Source organism: Cervus elaphus, chromosome 12 (genome assembly GCF_910594005.1).
Source record: "Cervus elaphus chromosome 12, mCerEla1.1, whole genome shotgun sequence".
NCBI lineage: Eukaryota > Metazoa > Chordata > Mammalia > Artiodactyla > Cervidae > Cervus > Cervus elaphus.
The window spans coordinates 92,155,256-92,178,100 of NC_057826.1; positions in this window are offsets into that span (position 1 = coordinate 92,155,256).

A 22,845-nucleotide genomic window follows, 5' to 3' on the forward strand; every position below is an offset into this window, starting at 1 on the left:
TGGGTAAGAGTTGGATGCAGAATGTCTATTTCTGAAAGACAGGCAAGAACAAGGGAGAATGGGGGTGGTACCTGAGGCTGGCTGAGGGTGGGAGCTTTGAAGCTGGTTTCAGATCATGGAGGACACCGAAGGTGGGCAAAGAGGACTGGATACTATCATAGAAGCATTTGAGAGCTCAAAGTTTTAGGGCATGGGGGAAGCATTAAGCAATAGAACTTAGGGAAGGGGAATCTTGCAGCAGATGGGATGGATGGGAGTGGGGCAGCTGAGAGGTACTGACACCATGTGGAAGGGGTTCTGGCAGAGCTAGAAGAGGGAAGTGAGGAGTTTCAGCGAGGCTGATCTGAGGCCAGCAAGACTGAAAGAGAGAGTTTTAATACAAAGCAGTTGGTGCCATCAATATATAAATACCACCAAGTGTAATAAGTAAGTATCTGTTAATGGTAGAAGGTGAAGATTAAAACAAAAATAGGTGGTCTGCAGGAGAGGGGTTCTAAGTTCACATTCCAGCTGTCAGCTCTTCCCTGAAGGCTCTGGGGAGGTTTCAAAGCTCTGTCATGGCTAACGTTTCTATGGAAAACTTAACGCTAAGAAGAAATTGTAAAAGCAAATGCTCTTGATTTTTTTGCAAGTGCTGAAATTAGTCTTTTGGATTTCAGTCTGTGTTCACTGGGTAACACTTTTATCTCACAGATCACTTCTCTCCAGTATCTCAGGAAAGAAACTTGTCTGCAGAATTCTGGGCTATTTTCTCTTAGGGTTTGACCCTGGAGGAGAGTGATTCAAATAAACACAAGGCAAAGTGCCAGCTTACTTTGCCATCTGACTGTGCTTGCACAAATATTAAAATAAAAACTGAGGCCATTTAATGAAAAATGTTTTTTTAATAAACCAAGAAGAGTTTTTTCTTTAATGTAAAACAAAAGATGACACTGGAAAACTATTAGACCTGGTAAAACAATTTTTTAAGCCCATTATTTTATTTTCCAAAAATATTTTTTATTTACCCACTTGGCAGTGCTGGGTCTTAGTTGTGGCACATGGGATCTTCAATCTTTGTTGAGGCATGCAGGATCTAGTTCCCTGACCAGGCATCAAACCCAGGCCCTTTGCATTGGGAGCCCGGAGTCTTAGTCACTGGACAACCAGGGAAGTCCCAACATTATTTTAAAAATTATTGTTTCCAGAGGCCATCTGTCTCCTGATTAGTTGAAATGAGTTGTTTGAAAAAGAAATGCAACTTTGTTTTTATAACAAAACAGACTATTCACATCAAGAATATCAAACAGGATTTTAAAAGTATTTTTGAATAAAGATTGTGGCATTTAACATTCCAGCCACCTTTGAAATGATCTGGTCATTTTCCAATAATATCATGTTATTGATCATTTTAACATTTTTACCGAATAGTGACCAATGTGCTTTCCAAAGCACCACCCAAAGAAGTGAGGCATGAAGAAATGACAGGAAAGAAATCATTCAAGCCTTTCTCAAAGTCCTAGAAGACTTTAGGTTGTTAAAATTTTCTAACTTATTCCCTGTCCCGGAAAAAGATGCTGAGCAGGAGCAGGATTTGCATTTTATTGCAAAAGAGACCCCTGTACCTAAAAAGGAAATGTTACAGTCCAACATAAGATTTCAAAAAAAAAAAAAAAAAAAAGAAGAAGAATCCAAACAGAAATAAATGTAACAGCCAGTGTTTCAGTTCTCAAAAACAAAAGCCTGGTAGTCATGTCAGGGTAGAGGATAACTGTAGAACTGGTGGCCTCTACGCATCATTTTATGGCCAAGTAACAGAGTGGCATAGAAAATTTGCATGGTTTCCATGGAAGAAAAGAACCTTAGTGACATGTCAAGTCTTCTGAGAGTCTCTGCCCATTGCTTTTTCTATTGTACATATTTTTGTTTTTAGATACATATATCTATTTTTCAATGAAGTCCTTTTTTCACTCCACTGAAGTCCATAGCTTTGGACAACTTTGAAATACTTTGTCATCGTTAAATCGGCAAGCCTTCTTAGCAATCTCGCCTTTTTCTCTTTGCTTTAAAGTTCTAAATAAATTAAAGTTTGGAGAGACTGAATTTTAATTTTAGTAAAAAAGTAAAACCATGCATAGTTCCATTATTATTTTTCCCATTTCACAGTATAAGAAAGTTAGAACTCCAGTGTCTGAGAAGACGAGCCCCAAGGTAGCTAGAAATGATGAGGAAGAGAAAGCAGCGTTGACCTCAATGGCCCCTTCACCATTTATCCCTTTGGCCTGCATTAACTTTCTCTGTTGACTTTATCGTCTAACATAGCATACACCGGGTCATTTGTTTATTGTCACCTCCCTCAAGAAAGTGAGCTTCTTGAGAGCTGGGACTTTGTCTAACTCTTCAATGCTGTGTGCCCAGGCTTCCACGATGCCTGGAATATAGTAGTTGCTCATGATTGGTTATAAACATGAATTTACTAAATACAGGTATGGATTAATACCAGGCATTATACTAGGAATAGGTGCAACTTTCAATCTGTAACAACTCTGTGAAGAACTTAGTTATTCTCACTTAACAGTGAAGAAATGGACCCAAAAAGTCTTAAACGGCGGTGCTGAGTTTACCTGAATCCAAGCTTCCCCCCAGCACAAACCCCATCTCCTGTTCTTTAAACTAATAAATTGAACTGCAAATTTCAACATGCTCATCTACTAAATGCACGTTCCCTTTTCTCAAATTAACACTAAAGGAATTGCTATAAATGCTACCAAATCACCATCATCTATTTGACATCACAAAGAACTAGGGACCTTGGGGTCCAATTTGTGTCCCGGCAGTAGCTCTAACTATCGTTTTCCTAAAATTCCTCTGCATTTCCCCGTGGGTTTTCAGATAAGATCTGAAAGGGCTAAGGGCTCTACCACATACCTGTAAAGTTGTCCCAAATTCAGTTTTTAAAATTATGCATGATTTCCCATTAACTAGAACTTTAAGTATGCCTTTATTTTATCTCAGATTGATCTGCTCTGACCATAGCTCTTGTGTATGCTCAGCTGCTCAGTTGAATCCAATTCTTTGTGACCGCATAACTAGTCCACCGGTTCCTCTGTCCATGGGATTCTCCAGGCAAGAATACTGGAGTGGGCTGCCGTTTCCTTCTCCAGGGGATCTTTCTGACCCTGAGATTGAACCCACATCTCCTGCACTAGCAGGCGGATCATTTACCACTGAGCCACCTGGGAAGCCCTAGCTTTAAGTTGTTTTGCCTGACTCTTACATCCCTTTCTGGAACACGGTCTTAACTGGCAGATGAGAGGCAGGTAAACTTCTAGCTGACCTAGGAGAGCTTGGCCATTTTGAAAGAAGCTTGACTATCAGAGAATGAAAACGAAGATACCCATTGTGTTGCTGACTTGGACTCTTGAATCAATAGAGACTGATAAGAGGCCATATGAGAAATTCAGGCAAGGCTTTACTGGGACTCACGCTGCAGCAAGAGATAATGAAAACAAAAAACAGGTGCCCTTGTTCATAGCACTGCCTGAGGAGGGTGGGGTGGCTCCTTAAAATGTGGTGAGGGCAGGGGCGGATTGGTGGATCGGGCGGAAAAGGGTGGTTTGGGTGGTCTCCCTTGGTGGTGCTGTGTGCAGGGATCATGCGTGGTACCCTGCTTTTGCTCATGGCACCTCGGAAATGGCACTTGGCCTTTTTGCATCTTATTGTTCATAACTGTCCCGGCCATGCGTGCATGCAGTTTTTTGCAGTCCCTCATTATTTCTTTGCATTCTGTTGCTCTAGGAGATGTTTGTCCAGGACGTTTGACCCTCCAGTAGAGAGTCCCAGGTCGCATCCTGTCTCAACTAGGTGACAAAATGATAAAGTATGACAAATGTGGGGAGTTAGGAGTTCTCATATGATGTTGGGAGAAGTGTCCTTTGGGTAATCATTTCTAGGTGTAAGTTGGTCCTCTCTGGTTAAAGAGGTACATTTTATGAAATCCAGCAATTCCATGTCTACTAAGATCCTTTAGAGACACTCCCACATACAGGGAAGCATATACAAAATGGTCATTCCAGGGAAGAACTGGAAAGAGCCTAAAGGTCATCTAGTGGCAGAATAAACACATTGTGATACATAAAAATATGATAGCAAGTGATAAATATGTGATACCAATTATATGCAGTTAACAAACATACAAAATAACATCACATAATAGACGTAGAGACATATGCCTCTGGTAAAAGTATAAAAAATGCACAGGCAAAATATGCCAATTTTAGAATAGCAATAACTTCTGAGAAATTAGGGAAAGGAATGGGAGCTGAAAAGGAAGGCAAGGAACATCAAATATATATATTACATTTAATTTCCTTTTAAAACACTGAAGCAAAAATGGCATTTGTTGTATCCAGGTGGTATGTATGCACCTTCTTAATGTATTAAATTAAAACATTAAAAACTCTCTCTCTGCTTGGAATGCTTTTCAAGATTTTATTTTTTTAAAGAAACAAGCATTTTGTTAGTATAGTCAAATAGAATTATGTCTTTGTCGGTTTACCAGTTTTTGAAATTCAGATTCATTTCATTTTCTTGAGTAAGGCAAATCTATACTACTTCAAAACAAAGCCTCATTGAGATAAACATTTTGATGATGGCAATCTGAATATACAAACACATATATCCTTCAAGAAAGGTACTTATTATCTGGGGAAGGGATTGTGGCTCCCACCCCCAAACTCAGCTGCCCCCTAAGGCGCTGCTGGGACCCACTTCCTGGTGACCAGCTTCTCCATTTGAGGACTGGGTAATGACTCCTGGTCTTCCGGCTCAAACAGAACAAGGCACAGCTCTTCCCTTCATGAACGGGGGGAGGGTTGACCCTAGGTCTGGTCTGTCGGGTAAGCAGAAATTGCCACACTTTCACAAAGCACTGCTTAAATATTTTGGTGGGGCCCCCTCCACTTTAAAGTTTTTGAGGAGGGTGGGGGGGATTAGTCAACCGGCTGCTAAAGCTCAGTTACTCAGCTTGTTAAGAGTTAACTTCACATCTGGATCGAGTCAGTGTGAGGCTGAGTGCGAAAACCAGCAGAGAACCAAGGAACACCATAGCAAGGGAGGCAGACATCACCAGCGCCTGCCTTTTGTCATATACTATAAATACAACTGTCACCTCAAGCTCAACAGGTAAAAATCAGAATCAACCAATTCCACATCTCCCCCCATCTACCAATGGGTCTTTTCTCTGACTGCCATCCTCTGTTAATACAAACATTTCCAGTCACTTAGATTTTTGAAGTTTTGATCTCCGTCATTTTGGATTCCTCCAGGATCACACCTCAGTATCCAGTTAGCCACTAAGATGTGATGTTTTGTGTGTGTGAATCTCTCTCTTGCTTATGAATGCATCTTCATTTTTTTTTTTTATTCACATAGTCACCACTACCACTCCACTCTGGTGCAATCCCTCACCTGGGCTGTATTGACGGCTAGTCCTGCATCAGTTTTTTTTCCTTCTTGCAATTTAACTTCATTTTTCCCCCTCTTCTAAATCCCTATATCAAATATCTTTATTTGTACTCTCCTTTAAGCCTTTAGCAAATGCTACTCTAGTCACTACTTATGTTTCTATTGTCTTGATTAAAAAAAAAAAAAGTTAGCACTTGGGAAACCCAGATTTCAACTTTAGTTCCCAAACAGTAAATGAAAGAAGTAACCCCGGAGGGCTGAAGATAGCAGTGTGGAAAGTTATAGCTGTTGAAAGTCTGCTAATTTTCCAGGTGTTTAATTCCATGCTAGGATTTTTTTTTTTTCTTAGAGGCTTTGACAGTCTAAAATTTGAGAGCTTTCATGGAGGTGGAATTTGACCTTTGTCTAACTTACAGTAGGTGTTCAAAAAAGACAATCACAGTAGAAATCTATTTGGTTCTGGGCAAGTGCTGACATCACCAAATAGGGTCTGCCTACTACACATAAAGATTATCATATGATCTCTACATTTTCTAAGCCGTGTCAGTAAAACCAGCTGGCTGGGGAAGGCTTCTGAAATCAGTAGGCTCTGGCTGCTATAACAAAATACCATAGACTAGGAGGTTTAAACAACAAACGTTTGTTTCTCACGCTTCTAGAGGCTGGGAAATTCAAGATCAAGGTGCCAGCTGATTTAGTTCCTGATGAGAGGCCTCTTCCTGGTGGACAGACAGCCGTCTTCTCATTAGGTCCTCACGTGGCCCTTCCTTGGAACATGCATGCTGGGAGGGGTTGGGGGGAGACAGAGGGAGGGAGAGATTTCCTGCAGCCTCCTTTTCAGCAGCTTCCTTCCCATCATGAGTTGTTATTCTTCAGTCACTCAGTCATGTTGACTCTCTGCGACCCCATGGACTGCAACACACCAGGCTTCCCTATCCTTCACCAGCTCCCAAAACTTGCTCAAACTCATGTCCTTTGAGTCGGTGATGCCATCCAACCATCTCATCCTCTGTCGTCCCCTTCTCCTCCTGCCCTCAATCCCTCCCAGCATCAGGGTCTTTTCCAGTGAGTTGGCTCTTCACATCAGGTGGCCAAAGTAGTGGAATTCAGCCTCAGCATCAGTCCCTCCAATGAATATTCAGGACCTATCTCCTTTAGGATGGGCTGGTTGGATCTCCTTGCAGTCCAAGGGATTCTCAAGAGTCTTCTCCAACACCACAGTTCAAAAGCATCAATTCTTCGATATTCAGCCTTCTCTATAGTCCAACTCTCACATCCATACATGACTACTGGAAAAACCATAGCTTTGACTAGATGGACATTTGTTGACAAAGTAATGTCTTTGTTTTTTAACATGCTGTCTAGATTTGTCATAGTTTTTCTTCCAAGGAGCAAGTATCTTTTAATTTTATGGCTGCAGTCACCATCTGCAGTGATTTTGGAGCCCAAGAAAATAAAGTCTGTCACTGTTCCCATCATGAGAGCCCCACCTAATTTAACTCTAATTTCCTCCTTGCTTCCAGGTTGCTCAGTGGTAAAGAATCTGTCTGCCAATTCAGGAGACTCAAGAGATGCGGGTTGGATCCCTGTGTTGGGAAGATCCCCTGGAGTAGGAAGTGGCAACTCACTCCAGGATTCTTGGCTGGAAAATCCCATGGACAGTGGAGTCTGGTAGGCTCACTGAGTCAGACCTGACTGAGCATGGGCATGAATTTCCTCTTTTAAAGGTCCCACCTCCAAATATCACCACACCATCACATTGGGCTCCAACTAATGAATTTGGGGTATTGGACGGGAAGGACACATTCAGTTCATGGCAGCTTTTTTCATTTTTCTAAAATGTCTACAAGCATGTTGGAGTGTCACAGTTATTTAACCAGATCTCATCTATAGTTTTGGGAGAATTTACTACGAACGAAGATCACATAGGCAGAGTTGAAGCTTAAGGCAGGAACCTCCCGCTGATCAGCCGCAAGGTCCAGTGGGGGAGGGGAGGGAAGGCAAGACAGTCACTACAAAAAACACTGCCTAATGTTCTGTCATTTTAAACTCTGAATGTTTAGCATTAGGTTTCATGAAGCCCTCAGCCCTTCTCCCCACTCCAAGTGTTATACACAGTCTAGTGGTGTTTATTTAAATTATCTTGAGGTGAATTTAAATTGTTTTTACTTTGAGAGTGAATTCTACAGACACTTGAAAGAATTAAGGACATTCTTAGCAGCAAAATTAAACAAAATAGACAGAGTTAGGAATTTATCTTCTGCAAACTATAATGTTAACTTCAAGTGTCTTTTTTAAATGTGGCAAATTAAGCTCTTCTGAATGTCTGGAGTTTATATCTTCTCAGAATATCTGTTAATTAGTATAAACTTGAGTCCTAAAATAATGTTTCCTTGAAATTACATGAGGTACTTTGCAAAAAAGAAAGAAAGCAGTTAGCTGCCTCTAGCTAGAAATGCTATAGAGAAAGATCTGTCCATTAGGTGAAGAGCCCTTTTCAATAACCAACAAAACCTTTGATGACAAAATTTTTGAAAATCTAGCCCAAATTCTCATGAAAATCCATTCCAACATTACCAAACATGTACCTAGGATGGTAAACTTCTCATGGGCCAGAAGATCTGAGCTCATTTTAATTTTGTAACTTTTACATTAATTGGTTTGTAAACAAATTTACAAATACCACTTTTAAATCTAAATGACTTTTTCAGTTTCCATTCTATTTTAACATTAATAGGAATTTTTTCTAGTTCTTCTATTTAGTGCTTCTCTATGATAATATAGATTTAATCCAGCTAAGCCTGGGTATCCACGCTATGGCAGGGTCTTAAGCAGTTTTATAGTATTTGGCCTCAAAAATTAGGTTTTGGAATTTGACTCTTGTTAACTTCCCTTGATTGAGTTGTTCAGTCCCTTAAAAAAATCCCCAGGATATGGTGGCCAAGAGCCCACAAAGGCAAGAGGTCACGCTTCCCCTCTCCTCCTCCTGTGTAATCTCACACCAGGAGGGCGCTGGCATTGATTACTCTCCTGTGATGCCTCTATCAGGCTTCATTGGTGCCCCCGATGATGGTTCTATTTTAGAACATTTTTTTAAAAAAGGAGAAAGAAAAAAGAAGAGCTGATATATAAAAGTACTATGTCCAGGTAATTTTCATTTATTCCTCAAAGAGTTTTTGGGTCTCTATGACTTGTGGCTCCTAAAAAAATTCATCTGTTGTTCTAGTTTAACAGCTCTTCAATTTTTTTCACTGCTTATATACACGGTACTTGCATATAATAGATAGATAGATAGAGCTGTGCTCAGTTGTGTCTGACTCTTGTGACTGTAGCCCTACCATGGAATTTTCCAGGTAAGAATACTGATGTGGGTTGCCATTTCCTTCTCCAGGGGATCTACTGGACCCAGGGATCGAACCCATGTTTCTTGAGTCTCCTACATTGGCAGGTGGACACTTTACCACAGCTCCACCTGGGCAGTCCTGATAAATATGTGCCATATCAGTGGATGATTAATTTCAAAAGTTAATCCAAAATTAATGTGTTGGTGCATCCTCCTCACTTGCCTCCCTCAAACTAGGGTCCGGAAATCAATTTCCTGCCCCTCCCTGAGTCTTTGATGCCAACAAACCCTACAGTGAAGGGAGTCTTAAGGAAAACCCCATATCTGACAAATGATCACACTTTTAAACAGCACCTGGTTTTGGCAGAGTTAAACCTTGGCAGTAGACCTCTATGTAAAGTAGTAATGCACGCATTGCAACCTCTCTCCCCCAAGAGCAGCAGCATCACGAAAGTATATATAATATTAGCATAGAATTCAGAGGGCAGGTGGGCAACTGTGATGTCTCTGAGAAGGAAAAACACAATGGCTTTCAATGCAAGGTCATTCATTCCAACCAGTTCAGCTGCCAGCAATAGTCTCATGAAACAAAATGAAGTTATGCATTTGTCCTTCCTGAGAGCTGCCCATCACAGACAGGACCCTGGAAAAAGCCCTGTGGTAACAGCAGGTCATTGTGCAGTGGCTCCAGGAATGGCAATAAGGCACAAAAGTTAATGTTCTAATCGCTCCACTGTCTAGGGACTAGGGCAAAAGAAAGGAGGGGTCAGGAAAAACCCAAGCTGCATAAATAAAGGTAGGAGAATGACAGGTTATGCCTCATAACAGAAAAAGAAAAAACAGCCCCAAACCCATAGGGATCATGGCAGGTGTTGAGATGAGTGTAGCATCAACAAAATACTCTCTCAGGGCACAGTGTGATACTGGTTTCCACTTGGCGGCTTGGGAGAAGAGCGCTTTGATGGAATTCACTGTGCTGTGTCCTTCTCCGTTAGCAGCTTCTAAATGATAGCACGCAACGCTGTAAGTATCACAGAAGAAGCCAAAGAAAAAGGATCAACTTGGTTAGCTGCTTGGGGGAAAAGATGTCAGGATGGGAACTTCAGGAGAATCATCCAGCTTCTTAGGATGGGACTGGGAGAGCCCCATGTTCACTTGGAGAGGGGAAGATGAGTTGGGAACCACGACAAAACCATGCCCTGAAAAGAGTCTCTGTGAAAGAAGCTCCATCGCAACAAATGAAACTTGGGTCAGAGGCAGGAAGGACGTGCCCAGAGCTAGGCCAGCTGGTGGTTCAGCTTGTGGGCAACCTGTCAGCCTGCCTGCTGTTTGATTCTAATTCTCCTGAGTCCTGTACTTAAAGCAGTGGCTGGACTTCTCTCTCAGTCAATTCTCAAGCATAATCTCTCTGACATGTCTTTTGTGGTGGAAACCATGCTAAACATTGAGGAGATAGAAAGAAAGGAATAGAAACCATGTTCTATGCCTGCTAGTCAGCAAAGGACAGTTCCATTTTGCTTTTGCACTGATTTTTATGCAAATCTTTTACTCCAAAAGGCCAGATAGATCTAAAAAACCAAGGCAAAGAACTAAGAGTGGGTTGGGGAGAGTTTGTTCTGTTCACCTAGGCGATATGGTGATATTCATGAAAATGTTGTTTACGTGTTTAGTTTCACAAAAGAATGGTTCAAAAACTAAACAGTTGAATGGAGAAGACAACAGACAGAATTTTAGGCAAAAAAACCGGCTCATTTTTGTCATCTAAATTATTACCTGTATTAGCCAAAACTAAGTCCTTTTAATTGCTGAGCTCCTACATAGCTAGAATTGTCTAGTTAAGATAGCAAAAAATATTCAGAACAGAGAAATATGTCTTATTGTCCTAAAAGTTGTCTGTCCAGTCTTGCTGCTTTTAAAAGTTGCAGAGAATCACACTCTGTGAGTTCAAATACTTCCTTTTATGCTGAATAAATAAACTTGCTTCCAAGTCAGGATGAGCTGGGAGTTCCAAACACTGAACACTTAATGACATTCAGCATGAAGTCCTGGATGTGATCTGTAAAATCAGGGGTTAGTACATTCTGAACCTTTACGAAAAGACAAAAGGGCAAAAATTTCTCATGTAGTTTTTGGTATAAGTGTTGTTCATATGTTCATAATATTCTCTGGCTTTATATATATATATACACAAACACACACACACACACACACACACACACACACACATGCATATCTTGCTATATCACTTAGTAAAACACCAGGATTCTTTCTCAAGTGTCCTGGGGCATCCAGAGTTCAGCTCCAGGGCATCAGGTAACAGGAGGTGGGCTGAAGCTTGAAGAAGTCAAATGTTACCCATTTCACATTGTTGCCAGAGGGCCTGCCTGAGTTCTGCAGAGGAGAGTGATGTTAGGGACCCTTAGCACCCAGTGCCTGAAGCCTGATCCCCTAACATCATGGAGGAGGAAACTGAGGTGCATGGCGTCTGGAAGATAGGCGATCTGGCCCTCTTTGTTTTGTGCTCTGCCCCCCTCCCCCATCCAGTATAATAGTTTCTCTTAATGAGGAAAAGAAGGAAATCAGATAGGCTAGATATTGTGCCAAGGTCATTCAGGGCTTTTGTCCAAGTTCAGAACATTGCTGGCTCAGGAACCCACCTGAAACCTTCTTGACTAATGACATGGAGGCAAAGGTCTTCTCCAGAATTAAGCTCTGCCTCTGTAGAGAACGTTTCCAAGGGAAGACTTGTGGTTTAGTTTTGTTTGAGCTGGAAGAAGAGGGAAAAGAGAAAAGAATGGATGGAACTTTGAACTGTTTTCAAGGTCAAGCTATGGAACTGAGGTGCAAAGAGGCTAACACTATTGTGGGTGGATCTCAAAGGGTTTGATAGAGGCCTCTTGCTGTTTAAATACTCTGTGTTAGAGCTAGCAATCCGGGCTTTTAGCTGCCCCGGAAGCAAATACGGCCTGGGCAGGCTCTTCCTTCATTTTTCTTGGTAGCTGAAGGGGCCCATAGATATTTCACTTAGCTTGTACTGTGCAGGCCCATGAGTGTTTAGAAATAATTAAATTAGTTGCTGACATACAAAAAAGCTGGTTGGTTTCTCCCTTCTCCAAAAATAAAAAAATCTGGCCAGTGAGGCCCATATTCCCCTGTAGCAGCCAAGGGCTGGGAGCAGTGCAAGGCCGCTGCCTCTTCCCTTGGGGCACAAACCCTCGGCTGAGCCAGAGATGTCGCCCGGCCTGTTCCGGCCTCACCTCCTTTTCCCTGCTTGGCTTCCTTCTTCCCGCCCCGATGTCACAAGCAACTGGTGCCAAGGGGCCTCCTGACCCTCCTCTGCCTCTAGACTCGCCCCACTGATCCTGTTCTGTGTCTCAAAGCCTGCCTTTGCCCAGGTGGCGTCAGCTAACCGGTCGGTCTTACAGGCCCATCACTCCAGGGCTTACACTTTTCACTCTCCAAGAGCACTCTTTCGTTTTCCCATGGTCTTTATTCCTGGACCTACTGGAGAGAGTAGTACGAATTTTAGGCCAGAGGATAGGCGAAGTGGAGGGATTTGGGTACAGGTGAGCTTCTGGTCATGCCAGCCTAGGGGTTTGCTGTCTTTTCTTGAGAGCGGGACCACAAGATTGGAACACTGTAATTAGACAGTAGGGTGATGGAGCAGTTTACATCCTTCCCAAGAAAAGAGAGAAGGCTTCCCACCCCCACATCCATCTCCAGAGGTTCCCTCTAAGGAACCTCCCTCCAGACCAGCCTAGACTGGGAACAGGACACTCAAGCCCATCTGAGCCACCTGTGATGCCCGCGGGGCCCCAGGCCTCCTGGCAAAATGTCAGGCACTGCGTAGGGAAGCAAACGCCTCCTCCTCCTCCTGCACATGCAGCACCAAGGTCGCACCTGGCTGGGGGGTGGCCGAGGCGAGGAAGGGCAGGGCTCCGCAGCCCAGGGAGAAGGAGGGCTCCTGAACTTACGGTTTTGCCCCGCCTCTCCCCTGGCCCCCCAGCTGGCCCTGGATCGGTTCTGTACTATGATCATCAGACTGGCAGCTGGTTTAGTTCCGACAGCTTTTCCTTCTCCTTCTCCAAACTTCTAGCTTTAGGAAGTACTTAACAAGTCTCGTGTTTAAACGAGAACATGGCAGGGGCCGGAGAACTCTCAGGAACAATAGGCCGGGGACAATGACCTCCCTCAGGCTCCCCTAGCCTTTGTTCACAGCCCAGAAGGCACTGTGTGAACTTGGAAAAATCATTTTGTCATGTGGGAGACTGTGAGGGAAGGTGGAGAGAGAACAAAAAAGTTGGGAAGTGAGTTCTTAAAGCGAATGTATCCCTGGCAATTTCTCTAGATTTATAGGAACAGGAGACTTAAAGAGCTTAATTTCAAATTATTTAATGTATTATCACTCTACATGCATGGGTTCACAGTCCAGATTTAGATCCAAGGGGGGGAAAAAGTTGATAAGTTAAACTGAGAGTGTGCAACTCAACACTTAAAAATAAAATTGATAATTTGCTTAAGTATGAACATTTTGATTCTATAGGGAAATTATTAGGTGTCAGAAATGATTTGCATGACATCAGACCATATATTCTGACAGCCTGATAAGTGCTGTACTTCTGATGTCAAAGAGTTTGCAGTCTAACTGGGTTAAGAAGGCATGAATTTTTGAAAGGCGTGATAAAAATGTTTGCTAAACAGAGTCAGAATGTTTAGGAATGGCATTTTTTAGCAAATGTCAGTGCTATGAGTTTTTAGGACAAAGAGAAAATGAAATCCATCAAGAATGGTTTTGCTAAATTTGGCATTTACAATGTTTTACCTTCTACACAATGTCAATTTAGTGCTTGGCTGGACAGACGCTATATCTTATTTCTAACACCTGGAACATGCTGACACAGAATAAGCCCTTAATTCATGCTTGCTGAATGAACAAGTGAATGAATGAATGAATTCAGGTAAAGAAAGCAGACAGTTTCCACTGTTTTTAGGCATTCCTTGTGGGCACACTTCCCAGGAGAAGCAGATGCTTGCCAGAGTCACAAGCCTTCCCCATATTTGCCAAGACAGCGCAAGTCTGGAATAGCAATTATGCGACTTATAGCCTTGGACAAGTCCCTGCACCATCATCTGTGAAGGAAAATCCGCTTCAGGGGAGATAGTACAGGCCATGCTCTTACCCAGGTGCTATAAGGACACACACACAAATGAACCTGCTTTTGTTCAACGCATCCTAATTTGCATATAAGAAAATTATGCATTTACCTGCCCTAAGAGACTTTTCTAATTACTTTTATTCCTTTATATATGCAGCCCACATTTTAAAGCAGGAGACTGAAGGTCAGCCCCTGGGTCAGGAAGATCCCCTGGAGGAAGAAATGTCAATCCACTCCAGTATTCTCGCCCAGAAAATTCCACGGACAGAGGATCCTGGTGGGCTACAGTTCATTCGGTGGCAAAAAGAGTCACACGTGGCTGAACACACACAAACATTTTCACAAAAAATAAACTAAATAAAATAAATGTCATCCTTAGTAATGAAATAATCTCTTTTCAAGTTGAAATAGAGTTGATTTACAATGCTTCAGATGCATGGCAAAGTGATTCCAGTATACATAGATATATCTATTCTTTTTCAGATTCTTTTCCATTATAGATTATTACAAGATATTGAATATACCTACTTTTTAAAAACTTTATTTGGTTTTTCTCTTTCCAACTTTTAAAAAAGTGTGTTCAGGGATAAAGGGAATTTTCTGGAGCAACATCCACTGGCATGATGTCAGGAGAACCATCCCCGAGGACTCTGGCTCTGGCCGGGGGGCCCGTGCTCCCCGTGCTCCCCAGAGCAGGCCCTGTGGCTCCCAGCACACCTGGCATCAGGGCGGAGCGGGTTAAGCCTCGAGGTCAACGTCGAGCAGCCTTCCGCTGGCAGCCGCCCCACTGTCGCGGTGCCCTGTGGCCCAGCTCTCCCCACCTCTGCTTCGCTGGAAGCAGGCCATTGGGGCGGCTCATTTTAGAGCTTGAGCTTATCAGTAAAAAGAGATTTAAGTGGACAGGTTCAAAATGGGGCAGTGCAAAGTCCAGGTAATTGGTCACGTCCCATCTCTTCTCCTGCATGAGCTCCACTGTTAAGCTAGTTTGCTTCCCCTATGAAGTGTGTGTGTGTGGAGGGGTGGTGTTAAGAAATTTTGCAGCCACGAAAGATGACATTGCTCCCTCAACCCAGAGGGCTTGATTTCCAGGGAAGTTCTCTCATTCTGGGGAGCAGGGCTGTCTCTGGCCCTGCAGATCGAGGCAGGAAGCTGAAGGGGCTCTGCTGGGCAGGCAGACTTGGGGCAGGGGGTCTGTGTGGGGTGGTCTGGAGAATGCAGTGAGACCCTCCTGCCCTACTCCTTCCCCTGAAAGCTCCCGGGAATCAGATGATGCAAAAAAGCAAACCATCCTCCCTCCCTAACCAAAATACTTCTGTTTAAAAATCAAATGTATGGAAGGATGCACGTGGTTTAGTGTTTTTTGGTAGGGGTGAGATCGAACACGAGCTGGGCAAGGGGAAGGTCCATCAGGCACTCGGTTGGGAGGTAGCAAGGGTGGTGGTTAAAATGCAAACTGTGGTTCCACCCTGTACTAACTGTGAGTAATTTCAGCCTAAGTATCAGTTTTCTCACTGTTCACAGGGGATAATAACAGTATCAGCTCAGGAGGCCATAGAGAGGATTAAATATGATAATGTATGGTAAACCCTAGCAAAGTGGGTGGCGCACCGTGAATGCTCAACAAGCAGGAGCCATTACTAATAATAATAATATTACTACTAATATGTGGTAGAAAAATAATGATATATGTTTAGAACATTCTTGTTGGACTTGCCTGGTGGTCCAATGGTTCAGAATCTGCCCACCACTGCAGGGCATGTGGGTTTGATCCCTGGCCTGGGAAGATTCCACATGCCTCGGGGCAACTAAACTGGTGAGCTGCATCTATTGAAGCCCACACACCCTAGAGCCTGTGCTCCACAAGAGAAGCCGCCACAGTGAAAAGCCTGTGAACCACAAGAAAGAGTAGTCCCTGCTCACCACAGTGAGAGAAAACCTGTGCAGAGCCAAGAAGACTCGGTGCAGCCAAAAATAAACACATTTAAAAACAAACAACATTATTGTTCATCAAGTCTAGCTGTTATGATGGCAGAGTTAGGAAAACCATCTCCCTGGGGGCTTCTGAGGACTCAGTCGTCAGATTGTACCTGGGCTGGCAGCTCCATGTTCAGACACGGAGACCATCCTAGATGCCCACACAGCGCTGGACTGCTCTCCGAGGGCATTGCCTGATGCTAGCTTATTTGCTCTGTACAGTAACTCTATGAAGAGGTTTTATAGAAGAAGAAATGAAAGCTCAGAGAGGTGCCCCAAGTCTGCCTGTTTAAATATAGAGCCAGGAGTAAGGTCTCCCACATTTCAGGCAGATTCGTTACCAGCCGAGCCGCCAGGGAAGCTCAAGAATACTGGAATGGGTAGCCTATCCCTTCTCCAGGGGATCTTTCTGATCCAGGAATCGAACCGGGGTCTCCTGCATTGAGGCAGATTCTTCACCAGCTTAGCTACCAGTTGAATCCCAAAATATAGTTTCACTCACTACAGATTCTGTGCTCTTCTCATTAGACCAGTGTTCAAAACAAAAATTCCATGGCCCTAAATCCCTAAATTCCACAGATTCTGATTATTGGCCAGGAATTTTTTTCTAAGTGCTAGGCAGCTTGGAGAATTTCCAACTCACAGCTTCTTTGTTATCTTTGATTTTTCAAATGAACTAAAAATTGGAAATGGGAATCTAACGGAGAGAGGGGAGGGGTGGAAACAGGAGGCCAGTCTGACCAGGAGGAGGCCTGGCGCACCCTAGGTAAACCCCGTGGCTGTCGGCGCGCATCCGGAGCCGGGGAGGAGCGGCTTCCATTGAGAAGAGCATCCACGGGCCGGGCACTATTCCGAGCCCCTGAGTACATCCACACACAGTTTTGTCCCATCCTCGAGACCATCCTCTGATGTCATCCAGCTCCATTTTACAGACGAGAAACCGGAAGCGCGGAGTCACTTAGGCAAGCCCACCTCTTTGCTCAAAGCAGCTGGTGAAGTACTGCTGGTTCTACTCATAGAACCAATTCACCGCCTGGCTGAGGGCGGCAGTGAGGCTCAACGGAATGGGTCGGAGACCTTTGGGCAAGGAGAAGGGCAGGGCTCCCCGGGACCTGAAGCACACCTGTGGCTCCCTCCTTCCTCTCATCCCCAGAGCTGAGGTGGGCCACACTCCTGTCTAAGATTCATCCTCCCACCGTGCTTGAGGTTGCATGCTTTCTGGTCTCTTCTAGAGCTTTCTGGAAGCAGTGATTAGTGCCTTCTTTTCTTCACCACCTTTAACTTTTTCCTCTATCAGTTCCTTCTCAGTGATCTGTGAATAGGGTTAGGTGAGCCTGTCTTTAACAATTCTTGACCTTCACACAGCCTAAATCTGCTAAAACTGATTTCATCCCTCAGCCTACCCCAAATCTTCTCCCCTGTGTTCACCATCTCAGTAATGGTAGCATTCGTCTGGATGACCAGGGCAGAAATCTCGGCATCATTTTTGGCCCCTCCCTCTCAGTCACTTTGTCAGCCAATTCATTGCCTCGTTCTAGATGGCACCCTATAAATGCCTCTCAAACATCACATCTCTCCTCTGTCACCACCTTCAGCCGTCCTCATGCTGGATCAGCGCGGTCGGGATGGTTTTCTCCTTTTCTAGTTTTGTCAACCTCCCCCAGGTTCTCTACATGACAGCAAGAGAGATCTTTACAAACAGAAAGTCGATCCTGCCATTCCCTTGCTTAAACCCTGCAGTGCCTCTGCTAAATCCTCAACTGAAGACTAAAGGACGTGGAGGGACACAGACTTTGGTGATACGGTCCTGCTCACTTCTCCGGACTACTGCCCCTCTCCCCCCAGAACCCTCATCCCTCCCACCGCCAACTGGGCCAGTTCTCCTGACCCTCCAGCACAGTGTCACCTGGCCCAGAAATTCTCCTCTAAACGCTCCTGTGTGCTTGGACCCTGATAGCATTTACTCACCATGTGATAACTTTTTTGTATCCTGAACTACAGAAAGCACCTTCTCCTTGAGGATAGGGACAGTGTCTTATCCATCAGTATCTATTCTTCATCCCATACCTGGCATTTGGATAAAACTTGGGCTCCAAAATCACTGCAGATGGTGACTGCAGCCATGAAATTAAAAGACACTTGCAAGCAACCTAGATGCCCATCAGCAGATGAATGGATAAGGAAGCTGTGGTACATATACACCATGGAATATTACTCAGCCATTAAAAAGAATTCATTTGAACCAGTCCTAATGAGATGGATAAAGCTGGAGCCCATTATACAGAGTGAAGTAAGCCAGAAAGATAAAGAACATTACAGCATACTAACACATATATATGGAATTTAGAAAGGTGATAACGATAACCCTATATGCAAAACAGAAAAAGAGACACAGAAATACAGAACAGACTTTTGAACTTTGTGGGAGAATGTGAGGGTGGGATATTTCAAAAGAACAGCATGTATACTATCTATGGTGAAACAGATCACCAGCCCAGGTGGGATGCATGAGACAAGTGCTCCGGCCTGGTGCACTGGGAAGACCCAGAGGAATCGGGTGGAGAGGGAGGTGGGAGGGGGGATCGGGATTGGGAATACATGTAAATCCATGGCTGATTCATATCAATGTATGACAAAACCCACTGGAAAAAAAAAAATAAAAAAAAAAATAAAAGACACTTGCTCCTTGGAAGAAAAGCTATGACCAACTGAGACAGTGTATTAAGAAGCAGAAAGGTTACTTTGCTGACAAAGGTCTGTCTAGTCAAAGCTATGGTTTTTCCAGTAGTCATGTATGGTTATAAGAGTTGGACCATAATGAAGGCTGAACACCAAAGAATTGATGCTTTTGAACTGTGGTGTTGAAGAAGACTCTTGAGAGTCCCTTGGACAGCAAGGAGATCAAACCAGACAATCCTAAAGGAAATCAACCCTGAATATTCATTGGAAGGACTGATGCTGAAGCTGAAGCTCCAATACTTTGACCACCTGATGTGAAGAACTGACTCATTGGAAAAGACCCTGATGCTGGGAAAGATTGAAGTCAGGAAGGAGAAGGGGATAACAGAGGATGAGATTGTTGGATGGCATCACCGACTCAATGGACCTGAATTTGAGCAAGTTCTAGGAGTTGGTGATGGACAGGGAAGTCTGGTGTGCTGCAGTCCATGGGGTCGCAAAGAGTCGGACACACCCAAGCGACTAAACAACAACCACCATAGATATGGGTTGGATGAATAAGTGACCCAGCAAGGCCGTGAGGGGAAACCAGAAGCTCATCAGAAGGACTTTGGAGCTCAGAGTACACAATGTTTTCCTCATTTAGGGGCTAAGTTGGCAGCAGAGATGGACTGAAATGTCCAGAGGAAGCCTCTGAAAGCTAATACCTGCTGAACTAGCCTCTTTGTAAACCTTGCTGTTAATTATTATCTCTTCATTTCTGTAGTAATCCTATAACGTAGAGACTGTTTTTGCTCTCATTTTACAGATGAGGAAACCAAGGCTCAGAGAAGTTAAAGAATTTGCTGAAAGTCACACGGTAGTGATCCTAAGATTCAAACCCTAGTCTATGTACCTTTCTCTACGTTACAATTTGGTTCCACAGCTTGCTCCTGCAGCTGCCTCAGTCTGTTACACATGTGGACTATTTAGGGAGTTCTTATGACTCCACATGCAGAGATAAAACTAGGCAACAGCTTGTAAGAAGGACAAATTTCCCACCAGACTTGGCACACTCATGCTAAGAATCTGGGTGTCTTTGTTTAGCATCTAACTGGACTCAAGATTCTGTAATCCCGGACTTTGAGACTGGAGAGGACCTGGGCAGTCCTTTTATCCAGGTCCATCCTTTGACACATGAAGGGCCCAGCGCTCTGCCCTTTGAGTCTCCTGATCCTCCGGCCAAGCTTTGCCATGCTGGTGCTTGATCATGTATATTTGAGTCTTAATAAAACAGCTCTCTAAATACTTCAAACCACACTTGTCAGAGAAAAAATTTCAACTTCCTTAATGGCCAGATGTCATTACATCAGTGGGCCTGGACTGGCTGGAACCAGGAAGTTCAGGGGAAAGCAGGACTTCGGGTGAAATGGGGTTTCGATGGTGAGGGCGGCCCAGGGGTGGGGGCGAGCTGGAATTCTCTCCCCATACGACCTTCCTTTTCACAAACATCAGGGAAAAACAAGACAGGACTTCAGAAAGCTTTGCTGAACACATACCTGGTAGCAGGAACTGGAGAAGTTGTCCTTGGGTGCTTATGATCCAAAAGGCAGATAGATGTGAGTGCAGTAATTAGACGCCATAAACATCTAAGGGGAAAATACTCAGAGGAGGGCACCAAGGGCTTTGCCTTGGAAGTCAGGGAAGGCTTCCTCTAGGAAGTGGCCCCCAGCTGGGCTTGGAAGGAAAAACAGCAGAGGAGGCAGGTCATTTCAGACAGAAGAGCAAAGCAGGGGCTGAGGGTTAGTTTAACGAGAGTGCCCATGAAAGCAGCGCTGCTCGGAGTGTGGAATGTGTACCAGGAGCATAAGGGTCACGGGGTGGGGGGAAGTGTTAGAAATGTAGAAATGTAATCACTGGGCCCCACACATGAACCTACTGGATCAGAACCACTGGGAATGGGCCCTGCAATCTGCGTGACTTAACAAGCAGCCCAGGTGATTCTGACGTTCCCTAGACGTTAAGGCCCATGGAATCAGAGCATCCCTAATTGGAAGTCCAGAGCATCCTTGCTTCCCTGGGGGGGCTTTGGCGCAGAGACAGCTGCAGGCGGAGCGTGGGTGCTGGCACTCAGGTTCCCTTCTGAAACACCCCCTGTGCTCCGGTCCTTCCCAGACTCAGCCAAGCATCATACATTGCACTGTGTACGTTATGGCGGTTTCGCCTCCTCATCTGCGAGGCCCTAGAGCGCCCGGCTTCCCTGTGATTCTAGGTACTGACCGTGTCACTATGAGCCTCACAGCCGTGTCTCCAGGGGACTTGTCGTGTCTGCCAGGGCCCTGTGAGTGTTCCTTCTCGGAATTCTCACTTTCTTTGTGTCCTTAATGACTCAGACACCAGTCCCGGTGACCTTCCCAAACACCTCATCTGAAAGAGGCAGACACCCCTGTCTCACTCACTCCCCGTACCCCAATCTTGCTTTGTTTTCTCCATCATGTGAATCTATCCTACGTTTTCCTTTCTACTTCTTGCCAGTCCTCCTGGCCACCAGTAAAATGTGAGGTTCATGAGGACAGAGGCTTGTGTGGTTTTTATCTCATTGGTGTAGTCTGCATGCTAAGACATAGCCTGGCATAGAAGATGTGCCCCATGTGTCCAATGAATGAACGGTTTACCGGTTCTGCACGTGTGGCTCCAGTTATAATTGATCAAGCCAGGAATGAGTCCCTAATTCAGGGGCAGCTTCCCACTGCTGGGGCAATGGCCTTGGAGGGGGTCTAGCATGAGAGTCACGGTGACAGGCTGACCCCGTCAGGCCCCACTGGGAGACACGGGGAGGGAAGCTGACAGTGGGATGGGATCCAAGAAAAGAGCCACAGAGACAAGGCCACAGAAGCTCCAGGCAGAGAAGTAACAGGAGTGGAGACAGAGAAAAGCTGCGTCATCTTCACGGTGGAGAAACCATGATTATCGGGTCTGATAATCCCAGAGAAGAGCTCGGAAATGCTGGGTGAGATGGGGTGGGGAGGGGCGTGGGGAGTGCTCTTCTATGCTGGATGATGTCCTCGGGGGCTTCGCAGGCCGGCTGTATGGCCTTCCTTCACTCTCTGCACATCCTCCAAACAGCTTTCCATCAGCTGCGATAACCGGCGGGTACCTGGCTCCTTCAACAAAGGCACCTGCTGCCCAGCCCAGCCCCTGGCCGGGGAGGGACTCCGAGTGATCCAGCTGGCCTGGCCCTCACTCCGGGGAAGGCACCTGCCCTGGGGTAAAGTGCCGAGGGCCAGGCTCTGGGGAGTGTCTTTGCCCCTCCCCGGAGGCAAGGCCCAGCTGAGCTGCTCCTTCTAAAGGGCAGCAATATGGAGGGGGCCTCGGGCAATTACACTTTACACAGGCCCTTTCCCTTTATGACTATGCAGGGAGAAGGTCAGGGAGAGGCCTTGTTGCTCAGCCAAGTCTGCAAACAAAATCCCATGTTTGCTGTTCCAGGGTGTCCTTGGAGCGGCTCCTCTGAGGCAGGCTGGGGGGTGAGGCGCGGGGAGCCAGCGGTGGATGGTATGGGGCAAGGAGCGTCACCCCTGCCCCATCCCCACTCGGCTGTTACCTGATCCGTCACAGGCCCCGGGCCCTCCCCTCTGCCTGCTTCCTGCGTCATTTCCCAAGGACATCTGTGGAAATCTGCCCGTCCACCCCGACGGAAGCCCAATTTTTCTGGAGTTGCTAGCGCAACTCTGAAAACATTTTATTTTGGCTCTGCTTAACACTGAGATTGTTGGGGTTCATATCTTTTTCTTAAATGGAAAACATTCTGAACAGATGGCATGATAACAAAAACTCGTTTGTTCTGCGAATATTTATGAAGTTCCAGTAAGTGTCAGGCACTGGACCAGAAGTGGAGAAGACAGCGGTGACAAGACAGAAACGCCTGCCCTCCCTCAGTCCCTGTCAATGGGAGAGACAGGTAGTAAATAGATAGTGATAAACGGGAATACCATGAAAGAAGAAGTACAAGATAGGACTGGAGCTTATCACGTGGAGACTGGACCTAGGCTGGGAGTCTGAAGAAACTTTATTGAAGAATGAGTAGGTGTGTTAGCCTACTAAAGAGGGTGTAGAAAGTGTTCCACACAGAGGAATGTATTTGTAGGTTAGAGAGGAGATAGGTATAAAAAAAGACAGAAGCCCAGTGTGGCTGAACTAGACACGAAGATGGAAGCAGTGGGAGACATTAAATACATTTGCGGAAAAACAGAACAAGCTTTGCTCTTC